General features: G+C 34.2%; 1 protein-coding gene and 2 non-coding genes across 5 annotated transcripts in view; all 3 read right to left on the bottom strand.

Annotated features, from left to right (window-relative positions):
* LOC114351665 (alpha-N-acetylgalactosaminidase) overlaps positions 1–9,462 on the bottom strand; it is a 93,124-nt gene extending 83,662 nt beyond the window's left edge. For all 3 annotated transcript variants that reach the window (XM_028302951.1, XM_028302950.1, XM_028302952.1), the window contains exon 1: positions 9,293–9,462. The gene's annotated coding sequence lies outside the window, so the exon portion shown is untranslated. The remainder of the gene's footprint in view (positions 1–9,292) is intronic.
* Positions 9,463–17,925: 8,463 nt separating this feature from the next.
* TRNAY-GUA (transfer RNA tyrosine (anticodon GUA)) lies at positions 17,926–18,017 on the bottom strand. The gene is given in 2 exon segments: positions 17,926–17,961; positions 17,981–18,017. It is a non-coding gene; the product is annotated as a tRNA-Tyr (tRNA).
* Positions 18,018–18,363: 346 nt separating this feature from the next.
* On the bottom strand, positions 18,364–18,437 carry TRNAN-GUU (transfer RNA asparagine (anticodon GUU)). The gene has a single exon. It is a non-coding gene; the product is annotated as a tRNA-Asn (tRNA).
* Positions 18,438–20,616: the final 2,179 nt, after the last annotated feature.

Here is a 20,616-nt window from a genome sequence, read left to right as displayed (position 1 = left end):
AGTGAATTATAATATGATACGAGGCGGGGACGACCTAGAAAAGGTGTCGCAACGATTTGGAAGGCCGCGCGAAGAAGTGGCCAACGTTGGCCTTGGAATTGGAGGGATGTGAGAGAGATCTTTGTCCAGCAGCGGTCATAAATTATACGAAATGATTGGCATAAAGTGATCGTATAGCTCATGTCATTTAAAGTAAGTAACAAACTGACGTTTCACAAATAAACAAACAGTCTGACTAATAGGAATCGAAGAATGTGACGGCTAAATTATGATCCAATTAAAACACTGGACTGCTTCGTATGCCATTTTCATTCATAAATTATTTGCATGCAAACTGCTTTCATCATTTTCGTTACAAAATAGCAACCATTTCTTTTCCAAGACCATTTTAGTTGTGAAACCACTAACTATATTTAATCATAGCCTTTCGATTTCAGTTTGCGTACGTCCTGTAATGAATAAAACATGATTTAATGGTCACCCGTCAATACGTCATCCGTAGTAATATTACGGTTTCGAAAGTTAGTTGGTCAGTTCTTTACTCTTTTGCTAAGTTATTAGTGCAAGTAAATAAAAACACAAATATTGTGCGCTTTTGTGAGAATATTTCAAAGGATTTCCCGGAAAAACTGCATCTTTACCTAAAACGGTTTCAATAGTTTAGTATAATTTCATCCAAGAAGACGCGCCCCACCAATTTTTGGTCGAGGGAAGCGCAGGGTGCGGGGAGTTTCATCCGAGCAATCCGCGCGTCATTACTGTAGTGTGCGTGAGCCTTCATGGATAATTTAGCGTGTACCGATAACACTCAAACATTCGTGGAATAATGGTGGGGCGGGTCTTCGTGGATGAAACGATCCATAGTAATTTTATTTACCAAAATTTCAGTGGCAACATAACCAAACGCTACACAGCAATTCACAGCACGGACCGGATTCCAAGAAGATATTAAAGAAAATAAATACCTTTTCATTGTTTCCGCAATAACTAATGTACTTATTAGTGTTATTAGTAGCATAATAATTAAGTCAGTGTTACCAAGACCTTGTATTTAAAAAATAATTAGTACTGAAGATTGTTTCGTAAAGTAATAATGTTCGCACCCGGAACCGCGGCCATAATGAAGATGTACTTAAGTAATTTATTTTGAAGTTAGCGTATTATTCAAGCAATAAAATATTTATTCGTTTGTGTAAAAACCGCTGTAAATGTATTTTAATGTATTACATTGTATTAAATACTAGCGGTCGCCCGCGACTTCGTACGCGTGGACCCCGTTTTACCCCCTTAAGGGTGAAGTTTCGAGTTTTTTTATGGTTTTCCCGGAAATTATTCGAACTTTTCTCGCCGAATATATGTTTAAATGATAAAATTCACACATCAAAGCACGATAAATAAAAGTCAATCAATGAGTACGAACGTGTATTTGTGCGTTAGTTACACTTCATCAACTACATATACGGCTGTTTCTTATAACAGGAACAAACAATTCCTGAAGAAATGGTATTACGTCTGCACTCTTTAAACATCAATTAATTTCGAAGTAGGTGGTACGAATTTGAACCACTTTTTATATCGTGTAACTTTTTAGCTATCACAACTATAACGTCAAACATGATGAACCGTAATAGGCGTCTGACATGACTTACGCCCGTATTAAAAAACGATGCTTGTTTAAGTGAAGCAGAAAATCGAACGCACAGCGTTGAATAGAGCTCTGTGATTGGTTCGTGTGTCACCCTGTGCGTCCACGCGCACTGTGGGTCCTCATAGTAATGTTTGTGAATACGGGCGTCAGTCAGCTTACTGTGCCCTCTGAAGCCGTACCTAATTGTCTTTTTAGAAAAATTAGGTTACTTCAAGCTTTTAGTTTCCTGAACAAATTGGGAAGAAAAACAAAGTTTTTTTTACACTCATTTTGTCCCATCTGAGAATCTCACTTTCTTACGACTGTCCCTGAAGGCATATAACCACTTTTATATCTACAACGATGAAGCTAAATCGGCCTGCGTCTCGCCTGGTGGAAAGTGATGATCAGACTTTGATATCAATAAAATTCTAATTGCCATATTGGCACTGTCTAATTCGCCCAATTACAGAGCTCTATTCAACGCTGTGTATTCGATTTGCTGCTTCACTTAAGCAAGCATCTTTTGTGAGTACGGGCGTTAGTCTACATGCGCCGCACGCTTCTTTCTCTAATATATGCTCTACGTGAGCCCATCAAAGAAATTTGACTCCTAAACAATATGCCATGTCCTCGTACTTTCCCATAATAATCTGAGATAATGTATTTGTCTAATTGTCCATATATTTGCAGCACGTTCGTGTTTGCCTCGCTTCCGTTCGTCCGGTTTCGTAAAACCTGTTTTTTTCCGCGTGAAAGTTAAAATTCTTGATAGTCTAAAGTTTTATTCGATATACATGCAACAGTGCATAGCTCCCTTTCATCAGATCGCGTACAAAGTCCTCAATGGTGATGAAATACGTGCTGTAAGTCGGTAAAACATGTGAGTTTTATAGTAAAGACTCTCGCGTGTATAGAGTGATGTAATTTACATTTTACACTAAATATTTCGCACTTGTATTGAGTGAAGTTAAAATCAGAACGCATGGCTTTCAGCATAATGTTTTTTGTTTTAATAACTTCTTTCTATAACTGCATATAGTTAAGTTGTAAAATAAATACAAAATAATGAAGTGTTTTGCACGCATCAGCCTTTTAAGCTTTATTTTTATTATGATTTCATCTGTTCAAGAATTATGATACAGATAAATATGAAAGTTATATTTTATTTGTTGTCATGCTATTAAATGCAAGTAATAAACCACATACGAGTAAATAAAGTAGCATTCCTTAATATACGGCGCATATCATTTCTTCACTATATTGCTTAACTATTCCAACAAAATTACATTGTATGTGTAAGCCTAAGGAATTTCAAATATTCTTTTAGAAGTTACGGTTTGAACAGATACAATTAATCTCTGCCTTTCGTACAGATAAGGGTGTGCAGAATGTGGCACATCCACCTGCAAACCTACTATTCTATACTATTATAACCTACTCTTTTGCAATAAGTAACCAATTAAAAATAAACATTGAAAAGTTGAACAAACAAATTGTAACAGCTGATCATTCTAACATATGGGAAAGTTTTTTGAAATAAAGATGTTGGTTTCCATAAAAACCTGTGAGTACCAGAATCGGAATGGGCAGTTTTTTTTACAATATTGTTAAGTATTGATTTATTTAAACTTTTTGCACATACATACAAGTAATGTACTGTGGCGGACTTAATGCCGGATGGCATTCTCTGTACTGGGAAATTGTACAGTCAACAGGACATCAGACTATACAAAAGTCTAGCCTTTCCCGAGAACAGATAATTATCATGATAAATGGCTAATGATGCAACTTAATATGATGAATTTGCATAGTGTAATCCATTTTAAACAGTTTCCAGCTTTGTTAGCTATGTGAACTTTTTTTACCGTGTTATTGTTTTTTCTATCTATCTATAAATCTTTTCGTATACTATGTATCATAATATGATCTATGTATTCACTTAGTTTAGTAGCAATGCCATTGCTGCAATGGACAGAGAAGATGCGAAAGGCAATGGAGAAGAACAATTTCTGAGAAAATCACGCGTTGGGAAGATCAGTGTGAGACGAGACGATTGTGTACCAAAAACATAGAACCTCCTCCTTTTTTTAAGTCGGTTAAAAAGGAGTAACACTGAGAATTTGATGATTTTAATAAATTACATGTTTATATTTATGTGTATATCGCTCGCTATAGTTAATAACTTAGTAGCGCTCTATGTATTCCTCTCACTATTCTACTAGCAGAGACAGAGCGATCCGAAAGAAGAAAACTGTGTTAAAAAATAAAATCAGTTGTTAGCACTGCAGGATTGAGAAGTATGATTAAGTATACAAGACAATAAATGTTCTTTCTTTAGGCCAAAAATAAACTTGGAAGGCGCTATCTGGGTCTTAAATTACGATTGTCAACGTTTGCTCTCTCCCGGAATGGTAGAAACTGAAAACCGGTGCTAAAACGGCCATTAAAACCTTATGATACCTAACTGTAAACGTAAGTATCATGCTTTAATTGAGCCGGTCGCATTGAACTTTCACTCGGGATTCCGCACTACTTGCGCGCGCGCATCAACGCGTAATATACGTCACTCGCGGTGTAACACGTGAACTGGTGTCACGTGAGCAAACAAACAATAATTGTAACTATAAATGCAAAAGTACTTCTATCTGTCTATTATATCTTTGCAAACTTAAACCACTGAACCTTAGATAGGTTAATATGTAGAGATAGTTTGAGACCCAGGGAAAAACATAGCATACTTTTTATCCCGATTTTTTGAAAGATTTACGCGCACTATAATATATTTCTGTACCTCTCCAAGTACCAGTGAATCGAGACACAATAGAGTTCAGTTGTTACCACGGTCTCATGCGACCACTTAAGAGTACTATGTATATTAAGGTTCATCGAATTATAGAAATTCAAAAGACGAAGTCACCAGGTAAAGGTCATTAAAAATAAGATACCTACTTACAAGGAACAAAGCTCAAAACTGGATTCAAATTCCTATATCTTGGTATGGATTGTGTTGTTAAAATAATGCCCCACAAGGAATTTTAGCTACAAATGAATGTATATTCATAGTTCAGACACGTTCTAATATAATTACATTATATTAGTTCGTTAATTCAGTAACTTGTTCCTAACTAATCCAATGATATAATTTCATAACCAACTAAATACACGAAATAAAACCTTGTGTTGTAATGCTAGTCCACTTTCAGCAATAAAACTGGAATAATATTTGCTAGAATTGCAATAAAGTCGTAGACTCATCAAATCTTTTATTCACTTTCCATATTTTAGTTTTATATCATTCTGTAGTGAACGCTGTCATAAGTTGAAATGATGATAATTTTATATTATTAGGAAATAAATCTAATCATCGTATAAGAATCTTGAAAATTCATAATTTTCCAGAAGCGTATGTATTTTTACGATTTTTCTGAAGAATTTCAAGACTTACTCTAATCTAATCATAGTTATTCTGTCCTATTTAAAGATATTAGTGATATTTGATTTGGACAGATACACAAATTATCTAACCTAAAAGTAGATCGTAAAAATTCATATTTCCACGGCTGCATTTCGTCTCAAAGTGCCATATTTAAAACATTCTTATTTATGTTGAAGTGTAATGATATCTAAAATTCACGAATAACGTATTTCATGTGATGCAATACAAATGAGAGAGCGATGCAAGGTGTTTTGCAAATGGTCTGCATAATGGCACAGCCGTAACAGATAATTGGGACTGCGGACGGACGTTCCACTTCAAGAACTACTAGTATTAACCATAGAGATATCTATAGAGAGATGCCAACTATTGCACTGAGTTCGAAACTCAGTGATTCACACACACAAAGTAATCAAAATATGTGCTCATTATCCACTGCGGTATCAGTACTTAAGTTCGAATAATCTTTAGTACTACGCAAACAATGTAAAATGTTTACATAATGACGTCGCTGCTGTCATCATTGCTGTCACGAGCAATGTGTTCTGTTTTTGGGCATATTGCGGCGACACCGGCCCCGCCCCATTGTCACATCTCCCTTTAGTTTCTGTTATCTGTGGTATTAACCCTCTCGATACTGCTAATTTATAGAAATTACAATTAACACATTGACTCCCACGAAATGTGTTAATTAAGACGTACTTATTTTTTATGCAGAACAAGGCAGGTATTTAACCGCAATCACACCTGATGATAAGTTAGATGCATTTTAGGTTTAGGTCTTATCTGGATTGGATTTACGAAAGTTGTCTCCTCATTAAATCTAAGGGCAAATACAGTCTTATAACAATTTGTTCTATCGACTGCAAAGTGACAGAGACGTAATAATAGTTTAAATGATATAAAGTTGTAGACCGAGCAGTTATATCATTTGACAGATTTAAAAATAAAATGTAATTCGGTCATACGTCTAAATATACTACACATTTAGATTCTTTAGTAATTGGATACTCCTACTTCCGAGTGTTATAAACTTATTTAAACAATAACGACGAGAGCTTCCGAAGAATTTTACGATAGTATAATAAATTTGGCATCGTAAGCAATACATTTTAATTAATAATGAAATAAAACAAATGTTCCTGGCAAACATATTAATTAAATGACGTCGATCTGAGTTGGAATTGTGTAAAGCAATCGTTATCATTTGACAGTTCATAACGTACGATTATTCTGTCAAACGCTTTGTTTAACTGACTTAATCGTACGTTATGAACTGTCAAATGATTACGATTGCTTTACACAATTCCACCTCTGATAGGTATCATAAAGTTGTTACTTATTCATAAATCTAAGTAGCCGTTCTCGTTGCAGACACTTTATAAGATAGTTTTGTTTTGAATTAAAGGANATTTGGCATCTTACCTAAAAATAGATTGTAAAAATTCATGTTTTCACGGCTGCATTTCGTCTCAAAGTGCCATATTTAAAACATTCTTATTTATGTTGAAGTATAATAATATCTAAAATTCACGAATAACGTATCTCATATGATGCAATACAAACAAGAGAGCGATGCAAGGTGTTTTGCAAATGGTCTGCATAATGGCACAGCCGTAACAGATAATTGGGACTGCGGACGGACGTTCCACTTCTAGAACTAGTATTAACCATAGAGATATCTATAGAGAGATGCCAACTATAGCACTGAGTTCGAAACTCAGTGATTCACACACACAAAGTAATCAAAATATGTGCTCATTATCCACTGCGGTATCAGTACTTAAGTTCGAATAATCTTTAGTACTACGCAAACAATGTAAAATGTTTACATAATGACGTCGCTGCTGTCATCACGGCTGTCACAGCAATGTGTTCTGTTTTTGGGCATATTGCTGCGACACCGGCCCCGCCCCATTGTCACATCTCCCTTTAGTTTTTGTGATCTGTGGTATTAACCCTCTCGATACTGATAATTTATAGAAATAACAATTAATCATTGACTTCCACGCACTTTTTATGGAGAACAAAGCAGTTATTTGACCGCAATCGCACCTGATGTAAGAGATGCAGTTTAGGTTTAAGATAAAGTCTAGATTTACGAAAGTGGTCTCCTCTAAAATCTAAGGGCAAATACAGTCTTATAAAAATTTGTCCTATCGACTACAAAGTGACAAAGATGTAATAATACTTTAAATTATGTAGAGTGAAGACCGAGCAGTTATATCATTGGACAGCTACAAAAATAAAATGCAATTGGGTCATAATACGTCTAAATATACTACACATTAAGATTCTTTAGTAATTGGATATACCCCTACTTCCGAGTATTATAACTTCTTTAAACAATATCGACGAGAGCTTCCGAAGAATGTTACGATAGTATAATAAATTTGACATCGTAGGCAATACATTTTAATTAATAATGAAATAAAACAAATGTTTCTGGCAAACATATCAAACTAATTTAATTAAATGACGTCGATCTGATAGGTATCATAAAGTTGTTACTTATTCATAAATCTAAGTAGCCATTCTCGTTGCAGACACTTTATAAAATAGTTTTGTTTTAGTAAAATTTTTTTTGATTATGTTTACGTGTTCATTTTTAATGTACACTATGCTATCAGACACTCTTCAATGAGGGTTTTCGCGATTGAAAAATCCGCCAGATGGCAATACGTAGACGCGAGGTCCAAATGCTGCATGATTGGTGGATTTTGACATATCTGTCAATGTCATGTCAAAAATAACCAATCATGCAGCATTTGGACCTCGCGCCTACGTATTGCCATCTGGCGGATTTTTCAATCGCGAAAACCTTCATTGAACAAAGAAATTATATTTTATTAATGCACTACTCTACTCATTTTTCTATTCAAATTACGAGTATGGAGGTCCAAATAACAAGTTAAAAAATAAAACAACTACGTTGTCGTATTCATGATCTGTGTAGCATAACATGGTACACATTTTAAGCTGATATTAAAGTTTGTGTAACGACTCGCAACTCGTTACATAAGCTAGAGATGTCGGAAGTGCCGAAAATGTCGATATGTATCATATCGATGTTCGTTAATGGATGATTATAAATATTTCTGCTTAAAATGTAACATGTTAAGTTTAGTATTATAAATCATTTCAATAAATAACCGATCAACCTACATTTGTAACAAAATTAAGGTGCATTCAAAACACGACCAAATTTCGTTTAAGTTGCTATTAGAAATATATTAACTTACGTATTAAGGATTAAAAATGGGTATCTTCAAGTAAAGTATCGATATATCGAATAAAAAATGTCGATAAGTCGATATTTTTTCGACAAGTGTAGCATAAGCTAAACTTGCGCGTTGATGTCTTTTGATGCTGTTATGAGATGATGGTCGGGGACGTGTAAAAAAACAGATTATGTTAATGAGACCTCTTAATTAATTTTAGGCAATCGTATAGCATGGTCCGTTATGTAAAACAAGCTAATTAATATTTTTATGAAAGTCTTCTTTACAAAATGGTCATCGTATTCGGAACAGATTTAATGTAAAACATTGTAAATGGTGTTGTTATTTGTGAGGATAATTCAATGTATTATAATAGAAAATAAAGAAAAATTCAATTGACACACAAATATGCAGTCCCTGTGGCGATCTTGTCTACTGTATTTCCTTGACTCGTATTAACTTCGCGAAAAATATTTTAATATTTTGTATAAAAATAATTACATTTTCATTTTACCGATACGTCACGTCATTAAAATAATTACAACAATGCGGCATGATTATAAATTCTAATGTCAAAGCCACCTAAAAAGCGATCGCCTAATCGAGTCGAAAGAAATCGAATCTTAGTCGATATCATTAAACCCGCACGCTATCTCGTGATCTCATAATTGCAATATGTAGAGTTCGGGAATTGTCACTGTGAGAAAGATACATTTTTAATTATTTTTTAATGCTGAAAAATATCTTAAAATTTTTTTTTATTCAATTGGTTGAGTTCATAATTATTGGAGCAAAATATAAATTGTATTTCTTTAACTGCAAGATTGTTTCAGTAATAAAAATGTATAAATATTTGGCGAAGTGGTTCGAATAAGGAAGTGTAATTATTGTTTTTATTGCTGTTAATTTAGTTTGTTTCTTTTTAATTTTGGTTTGCAATTTGTAAAAAGAACACATCGATTTTTTAAGTGGTTTCAAACTGGCCGGTTACAAAAAAAAACTCACCGAAGGGGAGTCGACACGGCGTTCGAAACAAAATCCTATTCGATTTTCAAACACGATCACTCACTTTCTCGATATCGGAAGCGATTGGCGAGTGGTGTGGCAGTTGCGTGTGCCTTCGCGAGACGAGCGGCCGCGGTCCTATCGGAGCGGCGACTGAGAGCGATCGGGCGTTCGTTACCCCGAATGGCCGCTTGGGGAGGATTGCGGACTCAGTAGAGATTCGCTGTGGGCTTAACCTTTGGGCAAATATCACCTGTGATAAGGCCAAGCCGGTCAACTTTGAGTCATACCTTTTGGCAAACACTTAGGTATCACCTGTGTTTCTGATAAGGTGAGGCCAAAGTTGGTCAACTTAGTGCTATACTTGAAGTTAAACACCATACAAAACAAACGATAATATTTGCACTAAGTATGACGAATTACTGCAACATGCTTTTAACAAACTTTTCTGTAAAGTCCAAACTCAATATTGCTTGAAGTGACTCAAAATCTGAACTCATTATACCAATATTTTAAAAGAAAGGAGGTAACAAAATAATAATCATGAAGAGAGAGCTACTAATGAATTGTGTTTACTTTGTTTGAATTTTTTTTATTCAGAGTCAGAGTTAAAACTGCAATGATTCTAGCATACCAACCACTAATATACATAACAAATAGTAGGGATCCTGTGTCATAACATTAAATATATTTCAGCTTAATTTAAAATCAGTTCTATCGATTGTATAATGCAACCCTCGCAAAAAACGAGGCAAATCCACGCATTCTGATGCTCTACAATGGCACCCCATACATTACCCTCTCCCTACCATCTCCTATTACAACTCTAGTATACAACGAGCAATGTATTATCGCATTAACACTTTCTGTTAATGGCAGACATGATTAGTCATTATTATGCTCCGAAGAGACGTAAATAATAGATTTCTGGGAAATAAAAATTGAAGATCCATGCATATTCAGCGAAACACTTGATTGCGGTGCGATAATATCTTTCTTTGTAAACTTTTTGCTGTGGACTCATTGATGTCAATATCTTGTAATTGATATAGTCTATAAGGTTTTGGATTAATACTCTACTATATCTGGGGGCACGGCAGTGCCCCCTCCAAGTCGAGCGCGAATTAGAACTTTATTTAGTGCCACAGTCACCTTCCCTGTTGAGTTGGTCCGTAATGATGGACAAATAGTTACATGCGTTTACATAACAAATGTCTAATTAAATTTTAAATTCAAATCATAATAGGTCTGTAGTGTAACAACCGCTAAGTAGATACACTTGCACCAAACGCTACGTATAAATTTAATTTAAGTAATTTTCTTTATTTTTTTAAATACAATAAAAACAAATAATGAGCCCTGATAAGGAATAATTCAAATTCAAATTGTGTTTATTACAATAGAACACCTTAGCTGAAAAATACTCATTACAACCTAATTAATCAATATAATTCCTAACTACAAAACATGAAAATTTGCGTGTTCTCTGGCACTTAATTTAATTGATAATTATAAAACAATTCATTACAAAGTAAACAATAAATAAAAAGGAAATAATTGAGCTACAAATAAATTCAGTGTAACTATCTTTATAAACATACACGTAAAAGCTTCCAATAAAAATAACGTACGATCTGAAAGCTCTCATAGCCCTATAAACTATAAATCAACAATATTGACCTTCGCTCTTACTATACGATCTAAATATATCATAAAAACAAACATACATTTACAAGCGTTTCCAATTCAACAGACACGAAAGTGAATCTGGGATTATGACCTTGTTCATTATATTACACAATCTTCAAACGATATGCGGGTAAATGCGAACAGATAGAAACTGGAACTCGCTGCCTGCTGCTGTAACGTCTTTCCCGAACGCTATAATCCGGGCCTTTTCAAGGCGAGAGTGAGCTTACAGGGCAGATATTATGTACCATCTTAGACTGCATCTCGCTTAACATCAGGCGCGTAAAATACCTGCCTGAATTTATGCTGCAATGACAGCTGTAAAGTAAGTTATTAGTGCAAAATCATTACATGGTTCATCGACAGATTTATTGAAAAATCAAAATTATAACAATTATTTTTCTATTTTATTTTGAAAATTGTTTTGAATGAATTACACTCGGGCCACCACCAACCGGCCGTTGTGGAAATCATTGGGGGAGGCCTATGTTCAGCTGTGGGCGTCCTGTGGCTGAAATGATGATGATGAAACACACCTATTAGGTTATTTTCTGCTCGCGGTTTTGTGTATTTCAAAATTTCAAACATACAGTTTTTCACTTGAAAATGATGCTCTCTTAAACAATATTTTCCCTATTTAATCCCTTTTTGACTTATCGAGGGACCTTAGGTGGGGACTAAGTAACTATGAATATGATACACATATTAGTTTCTATCCTAGGTGGACCCATCTACTACGTAATCTCTTTCCAAAATTTTGTAAATATGGTTCAATATGTTACTGAGAACTTAATGTAAGAGAGACAGTTACCTACTCTTTCAATACAACATAATGTAGTTGTTTTATTCATTAGACAACATTATCATATTATAAACTATTTTTACTAAATTAATACATTCTGAAGGCATCTAATTTAGTTTTTTCAGATTGAGAGAATACGTTTCTTCATTTTGCGTAACAACAGTTGTATGTATGAGGAAGAATCGGAATCATGCGCTTGAAAGAGTTCATTATAATGGTACAGACGATGGCACAACAAGCTTAACACTGTGGCCTCTAATATACTTATGATAAGGGTGCTTTTACAACAAAAATGTATAGTCTAATGTGCTGGCGTCTTTACTTCGTGTACATTACTACATGAGAAAATCGTGCTGTTCGCTATGGACGTAAGACGTTACTCGGAGCTGGTTTAAAAATTATTTCATACTTTATGACAGGATGTGGGTGGTACAATTATTACCTTTCATAATTTATTGTTTTCAAACGAATAGTGAAAATATTTACATTACAATCTATTGACCTATACGCGATAAATTACTAATCCACGACATACAGTACAAACATACAGTAACATACAGTCGAGTGTAAAAAATGACTTAAACTTTTAGAAAACTAAGTAAGTACTTATTTTATGACATTAAGTTCGTCTTATATACCAATGTATATGGCATTAAAGATTAAATAAAAATAAATAAATTAGTTGCAAGAAATAAAAAACCTTTTCTCATTCATACCAAACCGTTTGCGAGTTGATTACACGCTCCTGTCAGTGAAATAAAAATTTAATAGGTAAATAATCTATAAATGACAAAATAATAATGTCGTAACTACACAAGACGATCATTTCATACTTAGCGTTGCTCAATATGTTTGTATGAATATTTATAACCGAGGCGGATGAGAGGCGCTCGTGCGACCTTGATACAGATTTTATCTAGCAACAATAAATATTTCGATAATAGATTCCGATAGTCTTCTACGTGGAACATACGGCTCGTTAATTTGGACGGGGACGCTAAACTATGAAAACTGATAGTCAAATTTCTTTTGCATGTAAGTTTATAAAAAGCTCTTTTACACGTCCCAGTATTACTATAACCCTACCACTGCTTCGGGACAACTAATGGGCCGTTGCTATGAAGAAGCATTATACTTTCTACCTACAATCTACATATTTATTTATGGACTGTTATAAGCAGGTATACTTACACACTTAAAACTTGATTCAAATTCGACCATTTATAGGTAGGACTTGATTCAGACCTGTTAGCTAGTTGGTTTTTGGTTGGTTATTGGTTAGATTTCAATATTTCGATCGACCACATGTTTTTGATTGTAGATTTTCCTCAAGTTTTAAAAACATAGTCTTTCCATGCGTTGTCCTGAAAATGCGACTTAATCCTACATCATGACTGTTAACATGATATTTAGTTGAAATAGTTAAAATTTTGCAACTAAATCGTAGTCGTAATGTGATATCGTGCCTCCTCGAACAAAGCATTTTTCTTACCGTAATGCCGTAACTGAAGCGCGAGCAATAACTACCTTTTATTTTTAAAAATTTTATAAGTTTTTCGTGTAACGATATTGATTTCTAGGTAGGATTTTTTACCGTCGCATGTCTTTCATATTGGTGTCGTAATATACAGGAAAACATAGTTTATCCTTTTTAACTGCAATCAAAATTCTGCCTTATTATTTTAATTGCGTCTAATTCGTTTATTAATACCAAAAAAAATTATTAATGTTATTTTTTTAATTGACTATTTTTTTTGTTTTGTAACAATGTAAAAGAAAACTCTTTTCAACTGGAACCGTAAATCCTATTTAAATATTTTTTACTAGCTTTCCGCCCGCGGCATCGCCCGCGTGGAATTTAGTCTGACACAGAAAAACTTTATCGCGCGCGTCCCTGTTTCAAAAACCGGGATAAAAACTATCCTATGTCCTTTCCCGGGACTCAGACTATCTCTACGCCAAATTTCATCAAAATGTGTCAGTAGTTTAGGTGTGAAAGCAAAACAGATAGACAGAAAGACAGACAGAGTTACCTTCCCATTTATAATATTAGTATGGATACGGATAATATAGATTTTTTTACGAGTTTATTATTACAACTTTATTAGACGTGTGTTTTCAATGCTCCATATAGTTCTACATCCTACCGGGCGGTGCTTGCGCAAATACTCGTACCTATTGAGGCATGTATAATGTCAGGATTCTAAAGAAAACATTGACATTATCTATAGAAATATACAATCATAATTAATTAAAGCTTGACGGCTATTCATTGAGATCCTTATCGGGCATTGGTTCTGTCTGTCTTTTTTTCTGTTGCACTATGAACTTTGGGTAGGTGCCTATTTCAAATATTTTGGCAACAGGAGTCGGCACTTCACTAGTCGCTAACAAAACTTTGGTTGCTATCAAAGTGGAAAAAAAATGTTTACTATTATTTTAAAACTTAATCTGGTTACAGGTTTGATGTGATTTGAGAGACGTTATCACTTGGGATTATAGGTTTTGGTGTCAACTACGAAAGTTATTTAAATACTAATTATTAGGTATGAGTATTTTTATAATAAGTACTTACAGGTCGAATTATGATATCAAATATAGATTTGGCAATGTTTTAACGCAATGCGATTGATCCGAAATGAGGTCAGACGTATCATTTTTCTCCATTCAAATCATATCATACCTAGATAAATTGAACTAAACGCATGCAGATGATTTTTCAATAAATACTAACTATGAAATATTTTATCTTCTTTAGGCTGACTTGTACCATGTTACTGTGATGTTACATTAACAGTAACTATAACCATAACCGGTGTTTTTTGTATGGAGGTTGACAAACTTTTGACTTGTGTAACTTGTGCTATAGTTAAAGTAAGATGGTGCAACCCAACCTTAGGCTTCGCATTAATAAAATTACCTAAGAAATAATTAACGAATTTGATAAATGACTTCAAGTAATGATTTGGTAACTATATCAATTGTTATTTACCTTTAACGATTAGTAATTAAAAGATAAAGTCTTCGTATCCCAAAGACCTTGAATAGAACAGGATGCTTTCAGTCTAGATAGACATTAATCACTGCTACTTGTATACAGGGTGTTAGGTAAATGGGTATATGAGCCGACACTAGCCCATGTTAACATGGTCATATAAATGGTATGGTGAAGTCAGAAAATTTATATCTTCATTTTAAATATTTAAATTTTCATACAAATCGGATTTTATAAAATTTATTTTGTATGAAAATTTTAAAATATAAAATGATAATATCAAATTTCTGTCTTCACCATACCATTTATATGCCCATGTTAACATGGGCTAGTGTCGGCTCATATACCCATTTACCTAACACCCTGTAGATCTATACTTCAAAGTTAATTGCAATTAAGTACTTACTAACGGCTTGTTAATCAGTTCTGAGATCTGACATAGTAAGTACTGACGCGGAGTTTAATTAGAATTGATCAGGATCTCTGATATATTTTTGATAAGTACTTACTAATTAATATTCCTAATGAAGATCCGTACCGCTAATGAAGGAAAGGAACTCTACAGACTAACTTAGATGTACCAGTTTAGAGGTGTTAAAATTTTAGTTCTAAATAATCGATCTGTGATTTACTAGAAGCGTGAAGGTTTATTAGGATGACGATATATTAAAACGATCTCGATCGACGTATATTTAAGGATACTTAGGTAACTGCAGTTAGCAAATATTTGTCTGATAATTCATAATTCAACTGATAAAGTTTTTGATCGTTCGTTCGATCGATGAAATTTTCGTTTGACAGCTGGGAATCATTTTATGAATTTATTTGTATGACTTTTTGAACACTGATTTTTGCCTTTATCATCAGTATTCAAGTATTCAGGGATTCCCCATAAAGCGCTTTAATATAAAATCACCTAAATATATTATGTCGCCCAAAACATTCGGATTAACATTAAATTTGTATCGAATTCGCGATTTTCTTATGCAAAATATTGTTTAGAAAGGCGGCGGATTAAATTCAAGGTGGTTCACATTGGTTGGCGGAAACCGTCCAACGTGTGAGACAGGCTGGTCGCTGAATTAAAATATTATGTCTATTGGCAAAATAAATTAAAGAAATCTGAGTCAGGTGTCAGTAAGTAGACCGCCTTTGCAAAGCTCAGGGTCAAACGAACTTTACGATTTGTTTTAGCCTAGACGCAGACCACCAACTTTTAGTTGGCAGATAGTTGGGCCCGATTCTAATTTGTATGAAGAATATAGTGCGCACATTACGCCGATACCAAGTCGGTGTAATGTGCGCACTTTCATACATCTCCATACTGTTCAAAAGCTCTATCCAACTATCGGCCAACTAAAAGTTGGTGGTCTGATCATAGGCTTAAAGTTTTTAGTTCTACATAACCTATCCCACGTGTATTTTATTAAGCTTTTTGCAGGTTCTTGGCTCCCAAAAGTTATGCATTCCACCTGGGATTGGGCAAACTTGACATATTTAAAACCAAATGAAGGTAAACGATTTCCAACTTACTGTTCCGATAATTTTATTGTCTGTCATTAATGATGACATGATAATTGTAAAATAATCTTTAACCTTAATTATTTCTACCTTTGGAAGAAATATCATGGATTCAAAAAGTATCATAGGTACTCACCCTGAACCTAACCTTGCAAGTACCGGTGCTACGGTTAATTTTAAATATAGCAAAAATACAAGACATTACACTGGTCAACAAAAAATCAAAATTAAAATGGTGCCGAGATTCTGTTGATAGTTTATTATTAGGTGTGTATTACTAATAATAAAAATATTTTTCTTTTTTTTTTCCTACGTGTAGTTTTTGATCTACCCTCAGTTTTTAATTTTAGCTTTAATCGGTACTTTGGTTGCACAGTTTGTAATGTTATCGGTATATTTTTATAACGAAATTTATTTTAATATCATGTCTGCATTGCCAAGAAGTTGCCTCAACGATCCAAATGTAATTTGTTACATTTGTGATGTGTACACAGTTTAGAGTTTCAAAAATTTAGTCAAAATTTTAATAAAAAGTGCNATTAAAAAAAAATAAAAAGTGATTCTACAAGTGTTTTAATTTTGTCAAACTGGTAATGACGTCAATTTTGGGAGAAGGGGGGGGGGGTCATTAAGAAATGACGCTAGGATGATTGTAGGGGGGGGGGTCTAAAATCTGAAAAAATCGATGACGTAATTTATGGACGGCCCCTATGCCAAATTTCATCAAAATCGGTTGCGAGGTTTAAGCGGGAAAGCGTAACAGACAGACAGACAGACAGACAGACAGACAGACAGACAGACAGACAGACAGACAGAGTTACTTTCGCATTTATAATATTAGTTGGGATATAGTTGGGATATAGTGCGCACATTACGCCGATACCAAGTCGGTGTAATGTGCGTACTTTCATACATCTCCATACTGTTCAAAAGCTCTATCCAACTATCGGCCAACTAAAAGTTGGTGGTCTGAGCCTAGGCTTTTAGTTCTACCTAACCTATCCCACGTGTATTTTATTAAGCTTTTTGCAGGTTCTTGGCTCCCAAAAGTTATGCCACCTGGAATTGGGCAAACTTGACATATTTAAAACCAAATGAAGGTAAACGATTTCCAACTTACTGTTCCGATATTTTTACATGTCTATGATATCTGATTTTATTGTCTGTCATTAATGATGACATGATAATTATAAAATAATCTTTAACCTTAATTATTCCTACCGTTGGATAGAAATATCATGGATTCAAAAAGTATCATAGGTACTCACCCTGAACCTAACCAACCTTGCAAGTACCGGTGCTACGGTTGTTTTTAAATATAGCAAAAATACAAGACATTATGTATGAATCATAAATGGACCAAGTTCGACAACTTTTAGTCGATCAATTTAACCTTTTTATTATCAGAACACATATCAAACTATATTTTCTCACGCTTGCGTTAAAATATTTGCTATTAGTCATTCTAAGTCAAAAAATCTAGAGTCAATTGCTTCATTTAGCCTTGAAATTTAAATTGACCACTTGCCTAAGCAATTTGAGATGTGTTTATAAAATAAATGTTTGAATAATAAAATATAAATAAAAAAAACATCTTTGAAACAAACGGAAAAAATGCAAAAAGTTTCCTTCGAGCCGGATTTGAACCAGCGACCTATGGATATCAGTGTTGAAATAGCCTCTACAGTCCACCGCTCTACCAACTGAGCTATCGAAGGCTTAGCGAGAACAGTGAAATTTCTCTTTAGTTTATATAAGCTGTAACTCACACAAATACAGTGTGCTCACTGTTTCTACTATCATGATGTCTCTGTAGTTCATGATGAATGTTTATTTAATTTTTCTTTTTTTTATGTGAACCAAAAATTAAAGAGGTAAATTGGATTGTATTGAAAAAATAAATCAGTAATTTCATATTTTGTAGTAAATAACAAAATAATATTTTATAATTAGGTAGAAAAGTACAATAAAGAATCAATACAAATAAAATACTACTGTGATTAAATAAAATAAATCAAAATTAAAAATTAATTTCCTTTTACACAAAAAAATTGCAAAAAGTTGCGCCCCCGGGTGGGCTCGAACCACCAACCTTTCGGTTAACAGCCGAACGCGCTAGCCAATTGCGCCACGGAGGCAGATGTTCACTCGTCCGAAATTAGCAGTCCCCTTCTATAAGTAATATTATACGCATCGTGCCATCTGTCGTCACGTTTCCATTATGTCCTAATAACAAAATCTTTTTTTTCTTTTAGCTGATGTACAGAATCACGTTAGTAGACAAGTAAAGTTGAGCACCTCCTATTCATGTACCTCTACACACTTACATTAAAACAGAAAATAAAAATTTTATTGCTTTATAAACCTTTAACATTAAGGTAATAAAAAAAACAATAATGTTTTAGCTAAAACAGTAATTACCTACTTAAAAGACTGTAAGTAACTGTTTTAGTTCAGTGTACGACTACACTATAACATACAACCAACAAAATTGAAATGAAACGTAAAACGAACTCCTGCACTTCGGCTAAACTGTATCATTGTTGTAAATATCCTCCCATAACGTGAATACCGCAGAATCGGGTCACAGCGGCAACCTTTGGATTGCCTTCACCTTTCCGGACTAAACTGGAACAAAGCACTATGTCAATAAATACATAGGTACTTGGACCACTCACTTCCTACTATAAATCCGGCCATAGAGGCAGAGATTGGAAACAATTTATAAACTAGTCAATATGCAGTTTTGCAGGCGTACTTAGTTTCAAAGTACATTTTATGGAGCGATCGCTCTCCCCACATAAAAAGCTATTTATTTAGCTTTATCACTAGCTTTTGCCGATTACTTCACCCGGGTTGTAATTTGAGGTATATTATGTACTTTTAACTATTCTTTTAAAAGCACCCAATCTAATTATGCGAACTTTGAACTCCCGTTTCAGATGGAAATATGGAATCACTCACAAAAAAAAATATCTATCCAAAATGTTGATTTCCCCTGCCATCTTGATTGCTTGCTAACGTTGCAACGTAGGCAGTGTTCAAGGCTATAATTTTAAATCAGTTAAGTCAATTTTTGCCACATAAATATTTTTTAACTAGGTCGTGAAAACGCTGGCTTAACTCACTGATTTTATGTAATATATTCTTATAGCTCTAATATTCTTCTGATTCAAATTGCTTTGAGATAGGGAGATCTTCGGGACTATTCAATCTTCCCTTGTTCAAATGGTGAATCCTGGCTATATGTATAGGAGTACCTAAAATAATTAGTGGCAATCAAGTAGGCATCATTTATTAAAGATGTAGGTAATTTCATAATTAAGACTCTTGCATTAATTATTTAAGTATTGATGACAAAATTATAATCTGAAACGACTCACTCTCAAAAAGCATCTCAATTAGGTGCTACGCGTATTATTTTCAAAATTACAAGACAAGTTACCAGTAACAAGAAACATGCAAGTTCAATGCAGTCACTTTTTATTCAATATAAGAATAAGAATACTTTATTCAGCATAGAAAAATAAAATAAAAATACAGTACATATAACATTAATTAAACATTAAACTACATTCGCGACATAGCAAGCTCCATGTGGGGAAAGCTGGTTTTCAGCGGGAACCAACACGATGAAGATTGCGGATTGCGCGCCCTCTTGACCGGGACCATATTGAGGCTACCAGTCAAGAAGGCGCGCAATATGAGAAACGTTTTGTTTCTCTATCTCGGCCTAATCCCTAAAGTCCATTGATTGAATACCACTTGGGTTACATTTTCTCGGACCGAACAATGGACACGGCTGAATGGTACATTCCCATGGGGTATCACAAGAAGCGGTTTAGCAATCTATTGTTTTATATCACATTTGTAATGAAAAATGTGCTAAAGAAATTCTGACAATCAAATACAAGGTCAATCCATAATAGACAAAAGCTCGTTTGTGCAGAAACTTGTATGAATTTTATTTACATAGGTATTTAATGATTACAGAGGGATCGTCATGAGGTCATTAGTCTATACAAAAGTAGTTAGGAAACAACCCTAAAAGCACAGAATAGGTTGGCTATTCTGTGCTTTTAGGGTTGTTTTTTGACTAATGTAAGTTTACTATAAAAGTTACTTTAGCTTTGGTTTATTTTATGTTTTCTCGACCGTACTCAGTTCGATACAAACGTGCTGAATCCTGGGACCACCTGGGACACCAGTAAGTTGCTACTGAGTATACTTATGTACAAACTTCGACCTACTTAATATAACGTAACCTTTACGTCAATACAAAGTGGTGGTGTTGACTGGTCTTAGGAAGCTACTAAT

This window comes from Ostrinia furnacalis, unplaced genomic scaffold (assembly GCF_004193835.3).
Source record: "Ostrinia furnacalis isolate ACB-3 unplaced genomic scaffold, ASM419383v2 OfSCF1172, whole genome shotgun sequence".
NCBI lineage: Eukaryota > Metazoa > Arthropoda > Insecta > Lepidoptera > Crambidae > Ostrinia > Ostrinia furnacalis.
The sequence above is the reverse complement of the archived record's forward strand: the minus strand, read 5'-3'. Positions and strand labels throughout refer to the sequence as shown.